Source organism: Schistocerca gregaria, chromosome 6 (genome assembly GCF_023897955.1).
Source record: "Schistocerca gregaria isolate iqSchGreg1 chromosome 6, iqSchGreg1.2, whole genome shotgun sequence".
NCBI classification, from domain to species: Eukaryota; Metazoa; Arthropoda; class Insecta; order Orthoptera; family Acrididae; genus Schistocerca; species Schistocerca gregaria.
The window spans coordinates 421,620,031-421,635,165 of NC_064925.1; positions in this window are offsets into that span (position 1 = coordinate 421,620,031).

A 15,135-nucleotide genomic window follows, 5' to 3' on the forward strand; every position below is an offset into this window, starting at 1 on the left:
CAGCCCGAAACTGGTTATGGCACTAAAATAAAGCTGTTTATAGATGTTATGGCTGGTTGCTTTCTTCACCATCAGACCTTAACAACCGCACGATTCACAAGACCCAATAGCGTGTATAACTTAGTTTCTAGATATTTGATGTAAGATTAACTATCATAACGAATCCCAAAAACTAGTCAATGCAAAGGTGATATTACGAAGGTATTTGCGACTGACATTTTGACAAAGAGCGTTCCAAAACTGCCTAACCAAGTCTCATCTTTCGACGCACTCAAGTCTCCCACTCTGGCACAATAACGACGATAATATTAATTTTTGTCTATAAAAAATGTCTCGCAGATACACATTCTGGTATGTGGGATAAAATTCATCCAGCACAATACATTCCATTCTTATCACCAGCGACCAGCACTCAGTTTATGATGCCTGTGCTAGAGTGAGGCGCCTACTCCATAATCGCCTTCCTCCGGCCTCCACCGGCCTTACACAAACACCAAGCCTGATGGTGCTTCGCTTCGTAACAAGCCCTACAATTTCGTTTGCGGATAAACCTTGTCAGCTCCCCACAAAAAGTGTAATCTGCCAACAGAAAAAAATATAATTATGTATAGCATTCACAATTAGTGTAACTTAGCAACAGTAAAAAATATTTAAATGTATCATTCACATTCAACGTAACTACCAACAGATAAATTCCGCAACCAACCAATAATACAATGTGACTAACCTCCTAATAAAAAAGGAGACCCATATACAACCTTTCCATAATTAATTGACTGTGAATCTGAACTGGTAAATTTGGACGTCAGCAATACTGTGTAATGGCCCTGAAAGATCGTTCTGAATAAATTGAAAAATTCTTACTTCAATGAAGTCGCCAGATAACGCGTATATATTAGCTCCTATAAGAATTTTTTCTGTCACAGCTCAGTGCAAATGCTGGCCGATATATTTGTCATGTATGAAAGAATCTACTGATTATTCTTTACAATAATCAGGATGACCATGGATTGGAGAAATTAGGAAATTCTTTTATTGAGATGAATGATTGTCGAAAGTTAAATTTTATAAGAAAGATTATTATTAAGAGATTTCTTAAAAAAATTACATGGGACTTGATATTACAATAGTACAATGCCGCGAGGCTGCTTTTACCTTATACTACAACGCTCAGGCACCGCCTTCGCTCCCCACTACTTGCCCAGCCAACTCGATACACACGACTGCTAGCCACTACTTACTCCTACTACCGCACAGTTCCTACTGCATAAAACACTGCTCTCTGGTCTGAGATTCTCTTATAGCTTACATATCGCAGGCACCGCTTGAGTAATCCATCGAAATTAAATCTGCTCCAGTGCACTAGCAATAAAGTCCTTGGCTCTGAGCACTATGGGACTTAACATCTGAGGTCATCAGTCCCCTAGAACTTAGAACTACTTAAACCTAACTAACCTAAGGACATCACGCACATCCACCCCTAGGCAGGATTCGAACCTGCGACCGTAGCGGTCGCACAGTTCCAGACTGAAGGGCGTACAACCGCTCGGCCACTGCGGCAGGAATAAAGCCCTTAGTCATGGACCTCTTACAAGCTTTGCACGACGAATTACTGGCCGCGAAATACAGGTTCTGCTTTCGTGTACAATCAGTTTTCCGTAATTTATTATTAATTTATTAAATAACGTTCCCATCAAACTTGTATTCATTAAGGCTGTAACGTGTGTTAAGGTGTTTAATGTTTACTGTTAGAATAAACTGCTATTCAAACGCATTTTTCCCCACATTGGTGATGCCAGATGTTACGAATATTAGAGTCGATTGTAAAAAGTAGTCTCACAGTAAATTGCCTTAAGATTCAAGTGGGTCACATACACTAAACAAGACTTCCAACCTCAAAGATGTGCCCGGATTAATAAATACGGTGGATGTGTGCGAGAAATCTCTGCAATCCCTAGCACAGATGGAGGCAACTTCCTTACCTCATGGCTCCTAAAGATGTGCCATAGCAGTCGTCCAGCTTCGTTTCTTCTCAGTCGGTCGCAAGCTCTAACGCTCATGTTATAAACAGTCATAATAATATGACAAGTAGGTGCAATAAGATTCGTACAGTTTTAAGATGCCAACCAATTTTGTGTTATTTCATCTGTCACAAAATTAGTAAAACAATTTCTGAGGCCAGTCTACCGTTAATACACTCCTGGCAATGGAAAAAAGAACACATTGACACCGACGTGTCAGACCCACCATACTTGCTCCGGACACTGCGAGAGGGCTGTACAAGCAATGATCACACGCACGGCACAGCGGACACACCAGGAACCGCGGTGTTGGCCGTCGAATGGCGCTAGCTGCGCAGCATTTGTGCACCGCCGCCGTCAGTGTCAGCCAGTTTGCCGTGGCATACGGAGCTCCATCGCAGTCTTTAACACTGGTAGCATGCCGCGACAGCGTGGACGTGAACCGTATGTGCAGTTGACGGACTTTGAGCGAGGGCGTATAGTGGGCATGCGGGAGGCCGGGGGGACGTACCGCCGAATTTCTCAACACGTGGGGCGTGAGGTCTCCACAGTACATCGATGTTGTCGCCAGTGGTCGGCGGAAGGTGCACGTGCCCGTCGACCTGGGACAGGACCGCAGCGACGCACGGATGCACGCCAAGACCGTAGGATCCTACGCAGTGCCGTAGGGGACCGCACCGCCACTTCCCAGCAAATTAGGGACACTGTTGGTCCTGGGGTATCGGCGAGGACCATTCGCAACCGTCTCCATTAAGCTGGGCTACGGTCCCGCACACCGTTAGGCCGTCTTCCGCTCACGCCCCAACATCGTGCAGCCAGCCACCAGTGGTGTCGCGACAGGCGTGAATGGAGGGACGAATGGAGACGTGTCGTCTTCAGCGATGAGAGTCGCTTCTGCCTTGGAGCCAATGATGGTCGTATGCGTGTTTGGCGCCGTGCAGGTGAGCGCCACGATCAGGACTGCATACGACCGAGGCACACAGGGCCAACACCCGGCATCATGGTGTGGGGAGCGATCTCCTACACTGGCCGTACACCTCTTGTGATCGTCGAGGGGACACTGAATAGTGCACGGTACATCCAAACCGTTATCGAACCCATCGTTCTACCATTCCTAGACCGGCAAAGGAACTTGCTGTTCCAACAGGACTATGCACGTCCGCATGTATCCCGTGCCACCCAACGTGCTCTAGAAAGTGTAAGTCAACTATCCTGGCCAGCAAGATCTCCGGATCTGTCCCCCATTGAGCATGTTTGGGACTGGATGAAGCGTCGTCTCACGCGGTCTGCACGTCCAGCACGAACGCTGGTCCAACTGAGGCGCCAGGTGGAAATGGCATAGCAAGCCGTTCCACAGGACTACATCCAGCATCTCTACGGTCGTCTCCATGGGAGAATAGCAGCCTGCATTGCTGTGAAAGGTGGATATACACTGTACTAGTGCCGACATTGTGCATGCTCTGTTGCCTGTGTCTATGTGCCTGTGGTTCTGTCAGTGTGATCATGTGATGTATCTGACCCCAGGAATGTGTCAATAAAGTTTCCCCTTCCTGGGACAATGAATTCACGGTGTTCTTATTTCAATTTCCAGGAGTGTAGTAATGTAACAAGAAAACCAGTCATTGAACATTAGTTCTCGACCACCGCAAAAATCACACGCTCTTAGAATCAACATGAAATGGCACAGATAGGTTTCCCGAGACCACATTAACAATTAATTTCGTCTTTATATAGAGTAGCGCTTCACACAATTGTTCGCGTGTTGCTACTCCAGAAACCGACCGTAGACTGCCTTGGATTAACACAAAATGGCAAAAGTACGCCATATGTGGCAATTTTTCAGCAAACTGTTGCGTCTTCATATGACGTCAGATTTTAAAAGCCGATTCATGTATTGCCTCCTAGGACACCGATGTCTAACAGGTATTGAGTTATTTTAGTTGTTCGCCGCCTGCCCTCTCACGGCGCACTTTTAGATGGTCCATCCTTTCCTTTAATAACCACTGACAATAACTAAAATTTGTAATTAGCATTTCCTGACGAAAATTTAGATTATTATTAACAAGTTCTCAGCACAAGTTACGTCATCAGCATTGTTGGAGCTGTACATTAACATTACACTAAAAATTAATAATAAAAGGTTCCCTACTTGGCGCCCAGCGTTTTAGATGAATCCCCCACTGTCTCTCCTCTGTACCAATAACATAGGGGTCTTGCTCGCTCTCGCGCTAGGAGACAATCTGGCGCGTCATTCGATGAGTTTGCCTTTTGATCGTACCCCTGTTCTCTAGCCTCTCGTAATATAATCTTCCTATACCGTGCATTTAAACATAGCAACAAAATGTAATAAACGTGAGCAGTGATGTGGTATAAACGCAACAAGGTGACAAGAGGGATCCTTCTTAATATGCTGTCGAAATTCTGCTCGGTGTAGTGCACAGTATGTTGTGGGAGGTCCCGTGCAGAAATACGAGGTGCATTCAAGTTCTAAGGCCCCCGATTTTTTTTTCTCCGGAATGGAAAGAGATAGAAACATGCGCATTGTTTTAGAATAAGGCTGCGTTCATTGTCAATACATCCCGGAGATGGAATTTTACCGCCAGCGGCGAGAATGAGAACTGTTTTCAATACTTAAAATGGCGACGTTTTCCTTACTTGAACAGCGAGCAATCATTCGTTTTCTGAATTTGCGTGGTGTGGAACCAATTGAAATTCATCGACAGTTAAAGGACACATGTGGTGATGGAGTTATGGATGTGTCGAAAGTGCGTTCGTGAGTGCGACAGTTTAATGAAGGCAGAACATCATGTGACAACAAACCGAAACAACCTCATGCTCGCACAAGCCGGTCTGACGACATGATCGAGAAAGTGGAGAGAATTGTTTTGGGGGATCGCCGAATGACTGTTGAACAGATCGCCTCCAGAGTTGGCATTTCTGTGGGTTTTGTGCACACAATCCTGCATGACGACCTGAAAATGCGAAAAGTGTCATCCAGGTGTGTGCCACGAATGCTGACGGACGACCACATGGCTGCCCGTGTGGCACGTTGCCAAGCAATGTTGAAGCGCAACGACAGCATGAATGGGACTTTCTTTTCGTCGGTTGTGACAATGGATGAGACGTGGATGCCATTTTACAATCCAGAAACAAAGCGCCAGTCAGCTCAATGGAAGCACACAGATTCACCGCCACCAAAAAGATTTCGGGTAACCGCCAGTGCTGAAAAAATGATGGTGTCCATGTTCTGGGACAGCGAGGGCGTAATACTTACCCATTGCGTTCCAAAGGGCACTACGGTAACAGGTGCATCCTACGAAAATGTTTTGAAGAACAAACTCCTTCCAGCACAGCAAAAAAAAAAAAAAAAAAAAAAAAAAAAAAAAAAAAAAAAAGTCCGGGAAGGGCTGCGCGTGTGCTGTTTCACCAAGACAACGCACCCGCACATCGAGCTAACGTTACGCAACAGTTTCTTCGTGATAACTTTGAAGTGATTCCTCATGCTCCCTACTCACCTGACCTGGCTCCTAGTGACTTTTGGCTTTTTCCAACACTGAAAGACACTCTCCATGGCCGCACATTCACCAGTCGTGCTGCTATTGCCTCAGTGATTTTCCAGTGGTCAAAACAGACCCCTAAAGAAGCCTTCGCCGTTGCCATGGAATCATGGCGTCAGCGCTGTGAAAAATGTGTACGTCTGCAGGGCGATTACGTCGAGAAGTAACGCCAGTTTCATCGATTTCGGGTGAGTAGTTAATTAGAAAAAAATTCGGAGGCCTTAGAAATTGAATGCACCTCGTATTGCGCTGTGCGGCCTCTTAAAGTCATTCATAGTTGCGTTGCTGGTTGTAGGATATTTTACACGCACCGCCCTCTAGATTACGTTCCATAAATGTTCGATGGAATTCTTGTCGGGTGGTCTGGGTGGCCAAAAAATTTGCTCGAACTGCCCACAAGGTTCTTCAAGCTAATCGGTAACAATTATAAGCCGATGACATGCCACTTTGATATCTGCAAAAATTACGGCGTTGTTTCGGAACATGACTTCCACGAATGGCTACAAATGGTCTCCAAGTTGCAGAACATCTAGAGGACCCAGTCCACTGCGCGCAAACACACTCCACACCATTACGGAGCCACTACCAGTTTGCACAGTGCGTTTGACAGGTCCATGGCTTCTTGGGGTCTCCGCCATACTCGAAGCCTACCATCAGCTCTTACGAACTGGGACTCATCCGACCAGAACACGCTTACCAGTCGTTTAGGGCCGAATCGACACAGTCACGAGCCCAGTAGAGGCACTGTGCTGTTAGCAAAGCCACTCGCGTCGATCGTCTGCTGCCATTGCATATTAACGCCAAATTTCTCCACACTGTATTAACCGATACGTTCGTCGTACGTCCCGACTTCTGCGGTTATTTCACGCATTGTTGCTTGGTATTTGCACTGGCACTCCTATGCTAACAACGTTGCTCTCGGTTGGCAAGCGAAGGCCGTCAGCAGTTGCGTTGTCGTGAGAAGTAACGCGTGAAATTTGGTATTCTCGGCACACTCTTGACGCTGCAGATCTCGGAATATTGAATTCCCTAAGGATTTCGAAATGAAATGTCCCACCAGGCCGGAGTGGCCGAGCGGTTCCAGGTGCTACAGTCTGGAATCGCGCGGCCGCTACGGTCACAGGTTCGAATCCTGCTTCGGGCATGGGTGTGTGTGATGTCCTTAGGTTAGTTAGGTTTAAGTAGTTCTAGGGGACTGATGACCTCAGAAGTTAAGTCCCATAATGCTCAGAGCCATTTTTTTTTTTTTTTGAATGTCCCCTGGGTCCATCTCCAACTACCACTATGCGTTCAAGAACTGTTAATTTCCGTCCTGCGACCATAATCACATCGGAAACGTTTTCACTTGAATCACCTGAGTACAATGCACAGTTCCGCTACTACACTGCCCGTTTAAGTCTTGAGAATGCGATACCACCGCTATCTGAATATGTACATATCGTTACCTCATGACTTGTCACCCCGGAGTGTAATATTTTTATTAGTGAATACTTTATAACATTTTGTTTCATTATCATATCATTACCTTCATCAGAAATTGCAATAACAGGATGTAATCTAACAAATGAAAGTTGCTAAGCTACTAATTTGTTCGTCCAATTCATAGTTCCCATCAGTTAATTATGCTTGCCGTTCATTTAGGCACATGTTGCACGTCTCACCTGTCTATGTACTTGCTTATTTTGTACGGAAAATTTGAGTTTGTTACAAATTTAGAAAAGTTTTCATAATTTTATTTCTACAGCATTTTCTATTGATCAAAACTACAGTGCGCTCCGTAAATAGATGTTCACTGGATTGCGGACTGGTGATGTAAATTGCGCTGGAAATTCTAAACAAAGCTGGCGGAGCACAAATTGGATGAACTGTTTGTTTAGAGACACGTGTGTGTTTTTTAGCTCTATTTGCCGTTGCATAACATTTAACTGTTTGGTTCAATTGAAAGCTATGGAATACGATGCGTACTGCTTACACGTTCAAATTATTTTTACATTATTATGCTTCTAAATCAGAAACGAATTTTGATTGTCGAATTTGTGTCTCTACAGGGCGACAAATACAGGGATTTAGTGCAGGAGCCCAGAGGGAGACTCAGTGAAGGCGAGCCCAGTAAAGGTTGTCACACTAAAAAGATGATGGGCTTGCAACTGCACATAAAACCATTCGGCAAACACTCAAATTGTTTCCGTATAAACTGACACCAGAGCAAGAGCTGAAAGATGCCAATCATGAAAAGCGAATGCGTGACTGTGAATGGCTTGAACATTTTGATGAGAGGATCCCACTGATATTTTTGATGCCACCTTCAAGATAGACAAGTCAAGGCTTAACCTCTCTCGTCACAGTAACACACAAAACACAAGATTATGGTCAACGGAGAATCCTAATGCTGAGCTTGAAACATAGTTGCACCATCAGAACATTGGAGTGGGTGTGGCTGTGTCCAGACAGCACATTACTGACCACTTATTTTCCAAAGAAGCCGTGAACAGCGACTGTTATGCTTTAGTGTTCCAGAGTTTCATAGCTCAGTTGAAAGAAGGCGAAGTCAACTACTCATGATTTCTAGAAGATGGTGCCGATGTTGACAATCGAACAACATTTTGTTTTTTTCTGAAATATCTAAGAAAATCTGTGTCCCCGTCGCTCGTCGCACCTTGCTTCACCACACTCTTTTTCTGTGCTGAGCAGAAAAATCTGTAGTGTATCACAGGCGCCGACCCACGCTTTATGACTTAAAAACTGGAACAGCTGCGTAATTCAGAAGCTTACAACTATCAGATGCGCAGAAAGAGTTGCCCATGGACCTCATTTCCAACTCGAAACTTTCCAAACACCCTGCACAAAAGGAGTAGACTATTTGATAAAGCAATTATATACACTCCTGGAAATGGAAAAAAGAACACATTGACATCGGTGTGTCAGACCCATCATACTTGCTCCGGACACTGCGAGAGGGCTGTACAAGCAATGATTACACGCACGGCACAGCGGACACACCAGGAACCGCGGTGTTGGCCGTCGAATGGCGCTAGCTGCGCAGTATTTGTGCACCGCCGCCGTCAGTGTCAGCCAGTTTGCCGTGGCATACGGAGCTCCATCCCAGTCCTTAACACTGGTAGCATGCCGCGACAGCGTGGACGTGAACCGTATGTGCAGTTGACGGACTTTGAGCGAGGGCGTATAGTGGGCATGCGGGAGGCCGGGTGGATGTACCGCCGAATTGCTCAACACGTGGGGCGTGAGGCCTCCACAGTACATCGATGTTGTCGCCAGTGGTCGGCGGAAGGTGCACGTGCCCGTCGACCTGGGACCGGACCGCAGCGACGCACGGATGCACGCCAAGACCGTAGGATCCTACGTAGTGCCGTAGGGGACCGCACCGCCACTTCCCAGCAAATAAGGAACACTGTTGCTCCTGGGGTATCGGCGAGGACCATTCGCAACCGTCTCCATGAAGCTGGGCTACGGTCCCGCACACCGTTAGGCCGTCTTCCGCTCACGCCCCAACATCGTGCAGCCCGTCTCCAGTGGTGTCGCGACAGGCGTGAATGGAGGGACGAATGGAGACGTGTCGTCTTCAGCGATGAGAGTCGATTCAGCCTTGGTGCCAATGATGGTCGTATGCGTGTTTGGCGCCGTGCAGGTGAGCGCCACAATCAGGACTGCATACGACCGAGGCACACAGGGCCAACACCCGGCATCATGGTGTGGGGAGCGATCACTTACACTGGCCGTACACCTCTGGTGATCGTCGAGGGGACACTGAATAGTGCACGGTACATCCAAACCGTCATCGAACCCATCGTTCTACCATTCCTAGACCGGCAAGGGAACTTGCTGTTCCAACAGGACAATGCACTTCCGCATGTATTCCGTGTCACCCAACGTGCTCTAGAAGGTGTAAGTCAACTACCCTGGCCAGCAAGATCTCCGGATCTGTCCCCCATTGAGCATGTTTGGGACTGGATGAAGCGTCGTCTCACGCGGTCTGCACGTCCAGCACGAACGCTGGTCCAACTGAGGCGCCAGGTGGAAATGGCATAGCAAGCCGTTCCACAGGACTACATACAGCATCTCTACGGTCGTCTCCATGGGAGAATAGCAGCCTGCATTGCTGCGAAAGGTGGATATACACTGTACTAGTGCCGACATTGTGCATGCTCTGTTGCCTGTGTCTATGTGCCTGTGGTTCTGTCAGTGTGATCATGTGATGTATCTGACCCCAGGAATGTGTCAATAAAGTTTCCCCTTCCTGGGACAATGAATTCACGGTGTTCTTATTTCAATTTCCAGGAGTGTAGCTCATCTGTAGACAGTAAATTTGGTAAAACGTGTAAGTAGCTGAGTAGGAAAAGGAATCGCTCTACTAAAAATTTTGAGTTTACTGACTTGAATTCTGGTAACAATGGGATATCGCTCTTTCTAATTCTGAAATTCTGTAGGTTTTTAGAGATGTTTAACTAATATCAATGTTTCTGACCAGTGTGGGTTTGGAGAACAAAACAGAATCTGAATTATAGAACTTTCGTTTGAAACTGTCATAAATTCGGCAGGACAGTCAAACTCTTCTGAAGGAGGATAAAAATTCAGGTTTGAAGGATCTCCGTAAAAAAACACCAAAATTCAATACAAACATTAAAAATGTTCCAAGTTTCTCATCACATTTTTGGTAAAACAGAAAAGTAAATGGTAAAAATCAAATAGTCAGAGGCGATAATTCTCGAAAATCATCAGTGGTTATGTACTGTAGAGAACTATAGACCAAACGAAATCACAGCCTATGGCGTCGTGTGGAATATGCATATCTGACAGCCTTGCAATGAACCACGTCCACACTACAGTGAAACCAGAGGGCCTATGTAGAAGTGAAAGATAAATTCTAGTGTCCGATTCCACTCGACGGTTTTGAGCAATGACGTCATACCAAAGGCAAAGATGCTAGTTATAGGTAATCTATGAAAGCAACAGGTTATACTCGTAAACTAAAGAATGTAGCACACGATAAAATTACAATCACATTCACGCATTCATTTACTTAGTCACGAAATATATCGAAGCGAAATGAAGACAACAAAAATAATTATGGACAAGAATTAAAAGTAAGAAGTATTCTCTTAATTTAACGATTAAAAAGCACAGAGAACATTTAAATTGCATGACAGTAAAGCACATGGTGAAGACATACTGTTATAATATAGCGTTAATTTTATATTAATTATTGAACCTAACGGGAGAGGAGCAAGAATTGGCGGGGTTTGGGCGGGGAGCAACTAAAAAATATCAGAAAGACCTAAAAATTTAGCGAGTGACAACAAATACGAAACAATAGCTTAAAATATGGAGAAACCGATGCAATAAAATCTAACGGAAAACCCAGTACATGTCAAACACACATCTACAAGAAATAAACAATATTCGATTCGATAACGAGAATTAACCTAAGTCGGTATGTTTCAGTTGCAGACTCCAATCACCCCATGATACATATGTAAATTATTTTTGCAGTTGTATGCACTGAAACGTAATGCCATTTTTATATTTATAGTTGCCCTCTAAAACTACTGCGGTGTATAACAAAAATTGGAATCGGTAACTAGAAATGAGCTTCTATATCGATCAATTCTAGTTACCGATAGCAACTTCTCGTGATTTATAATTCTGGACATTTTTGCTGTAAATCTGTCGGCTGTATATGAAGACAGTAACTGTTCTCGAAAGAACAGATACCAATTATGACCGTGCAGCTTCTCTAGAACAAATGGTAAATAGTTGAAACCCTCAGTTGCCGACAGGTGTTGGAGATATACCTCCATGGGGACAGTTGAAAACGTGTGCCCCGATCGGGGCTGGAACCCGGGATCTCCTGCTTACATGGCATACGCTCTATCCGTCTGAGCCACCGAGGACACAGATGTTTATCTGTTGTAAATGAACCACAATTTCCAATATTAGTACAGCTGTTGCGAACGTGATAATTATATTCATCAACCACAATGAAAACTCACTGAAAGCAAAAACAAAAGCAAAGCGTTATGGTTCGTTTATATCATTCCTCACTCTCTCGTATTCATTCTGTTATTTTACGTGTGATGGTGACCTGCAACTATCAAACCAAAATATTCTTCTTATCCGAGTATTTCATATGACGCTACACGAACATCTAGCCTAAGAGTATTAAAGAGTTCATTTACTGAATTGAATTGTTAACAGTCTGACAGAGAGAGAAATATAGTTTTAATTAGCTAAGACTACTTTCTCTTACATTTTTATCGCATGGTTCAAAGTCATTTCTGTGGCATCACCAAGCACATAATTATAATCTGAGAGAAAATGCCTGTCACGTATGATGTGTAGCAGGATTACAGCGTTCTGATTCCCAGAAGCACAGAGCCCCATGAAATTTAGGCTGAACCTTCATCATATTACTAGCATTTGGCGCTTCCAAATTGGACGCGACGTAACTGAGCGTGAAATCAGATGTGTAACAGACGACCAAATCGTTCGCGTCGAGGCGTTTTCAACGAACTTTCATTATACTCAACTCCTTTCCCAAGACAAGATGCACCTCATACGAATAAAATATATTATGTGGAATTTATCAGATGCCACTGTTGCTTTTTGTGTATTCACAGAGCGGGTGTTGAATGCCGTTACTAAATTCATAATGTAGTAATGCTAACAGTTACACAGTGTTTTCTGTGGTAATATTGGAAATTATCATTCATTTACGGCATTCTTAATGTTACATTGCATTGTTTATGTTTAGTGAACAGAAAAGAGCTGAGATAAAACTGGTAAGCATTGAAGTCGTAATGTAATCGTGGAAGTGTGATCTGCATGTAAAGCACCATTATAAACCACATGTACTGTGCGTAAACATGGTCTGTTGCAAAAAGCTTTACATAATGCGTCAAACCGAGAAGGAACGGCTGTCTTTTTTTTTTCTTTTTAATTATTAAAGAAAGCGACGTTGCCATAATACCTGGTACTTTTCACATGACGCTATTGCGACTCCAAAAATTGAATTTAACATTACATAGTACATCAATGTGTATAATTTATCGATTATGAAGAAAACACCTAGGTACAAAAAAATTTTAAAATCTTAATTTCACTTCTATAACCGGTTTTGGTCTATCATATGCATCTTTAAAGGCTAACGTCTCGTATTTTCATCTAATAGCCTGCATCATGTCGCTCGCTCCTGCACTGCACAAGAATATTTATTTAGCGCAACTTTATCAGTTATTTAGGTAGCAAAAACATGAAATTCAAACCCTTGTATAAACTTACATATTGCAAGTGTTTACAGCTGTTTCAGTTTATATCTAATCAGATGCAGATTCATCAACATCTTTTGCCGGCCGGTGTGACCGTGCGGTTCTAGGCGCTTCAGTCTGGAACCGCGAGACTGTACGGTCGCAGGTTCGAATCCTGCCTCGGGCATGGATGGGTGTGATGTCCTTAGGTTCATTAGGTTTAAGTATTTATAAGTTATAGGGGACTGATGACCTCAGATGTTAAGTCCCCTAGTGCTCAGAGCCATTTGAACCATTAGCATCTTTTAGCTATCCAAATAATGTACAATGAGGCGCTAAGAAACTTACTCAAATATTCTTGTGCAGTGCAGCAGCGAAAGACATGGTGATGACCTATAAAATAATGTAATTGGGAAATTTATTCATCTGAAGATGGGCATGACAGCCCGAAACTGGTTATGGCACTAAAATAAAGCTCTTTATAGATGTTATGGCTGGTTGCTTTCTTCACCATCCCTCCTTAACAACCGCACGATTCACAATATCCAATAGCGCGTATAACTTAGTTCCTAGGTATTTTATGTAACATTAACTACCATAACGAATCCCAAAAACTGGTCAATACAAAGGTGATATTACCAAGGTATTCGCAACTGGCATTTTGACAAAGAGCGTTACAAAATTGCACAACCAAATCTCATCACATTTCGACGCACTCAAGTCTTCCACTCTGGCACAAGAACGACGATCATATTAATTTTTGTCTATAAAAAGTGTCTCGCTGATACACCTTCTGGTACGTGTGATAAAAGTCATGCATCACAATACATTCCTTTCTTACCACCAGCGACATGGCATGCACTCAGTTTATGCTGGAGCGAAACTATGAAGGTGGGCTATGGCGCTGCTGAATAAGGGCTTGGATATTGGTTAATATCAATAACGGTAGTTTTCTGAACATCATACTGTAGCTCTTCTCTCCATGAAGGAGTCCAGAAGCACTAAATAAGATGTTTCGTGGTTAACAGGAAAGCTAGAAAACCGCTCTCTGCCAGCTGAGGAAATAGAAGAAAACTATTTTTATGTTTTGCCCTTTGCTTCACTCTTAAACAGAGTTACCTGCAAATGTGTAGGCTGAAAGAGGAAATGACATACCATATGTTATCTCAGTTAGTGTGAGCTACTGAGGAAGTCGATGGAACGACTAGTTTAAGCGCAGTCTTAAAACCATATTCTCTTCATTCACACGAAATGTTCTACATGACTACTCAGCAACCCACACTTAAATACTTCGTTGTTCGCACCACTTGTAGAGTATATCTCTACCTTCCTCGCTCTAACAGCAGGTGGGGAAAATAAACATTTACATCCTTCTGTACGGGCTCTGATTTCTATTTGATTCTCTTTTCATTGTACTACGATGATCATTTCTCCCTAGGTAGGTTGGCGACAGTAAAATATTTTCGCATTCTGAGGAGAAAGCTGGTGAATGAAATTTCGTGGAAAGACCTCGCCGCCACGGAAAACGCCATTTGTTGTAATGATTGCCACCTTAAACACGCTTGTTGCCTCTCCACTATTTCGCAAGAATGCAAAACGCCGACTTTAGTTTACTTCGCCCCGCCATTATCTGTGTAATACTTCCAGTTTAAGTTATTCGTACTTGTAATTCCTATGTATTTAGTTGAATAGATGACGTTTCAGTTCATGCGATTTATAGTGTTACCTAAATTTAACGGGTTTCTTGTCATACTCACGTGGATTAACTCACACTTTTCCTTATGAGAGACAACTGCCACTTTTTGCAACTAACAGATATCGTGTGTAGGAACAGCAGAGGGCATACAACATTTCCTTGGGGATTACACGAATGTCATTGTGAAAGACGTGGAATATTACGTAAATATCACAGGAAATAAAGAACTTCATAACACCCTTGTTCATTGTGTTCGGCAAACTGATCGATGCTTAACTGTAACAAAATACATTGCATACTGGGAAAATTTATTGTCACTAAATCAAATTATCAAGCGAATACGGCCATTTTGGACTCTTAGCAGTGAGGGTAGATAAAAAGGTCTCCGGGAAGCTACCTATTTAGAATCTTATGCAGAAACGAATCTAATCTATTTTTCCTAAAAGAAAATTCTCTACTCTACAGTCCCAGAGAGGCTAGAAATTATTTAATCGCGCTCAGTTACACATATGAAGATATCAATGAGTGGCAGGATATTCAAGAATGACGATAAAATGGTTTTGAAGCTGGAACGATTTCTAACAATCGAAAATACTTAC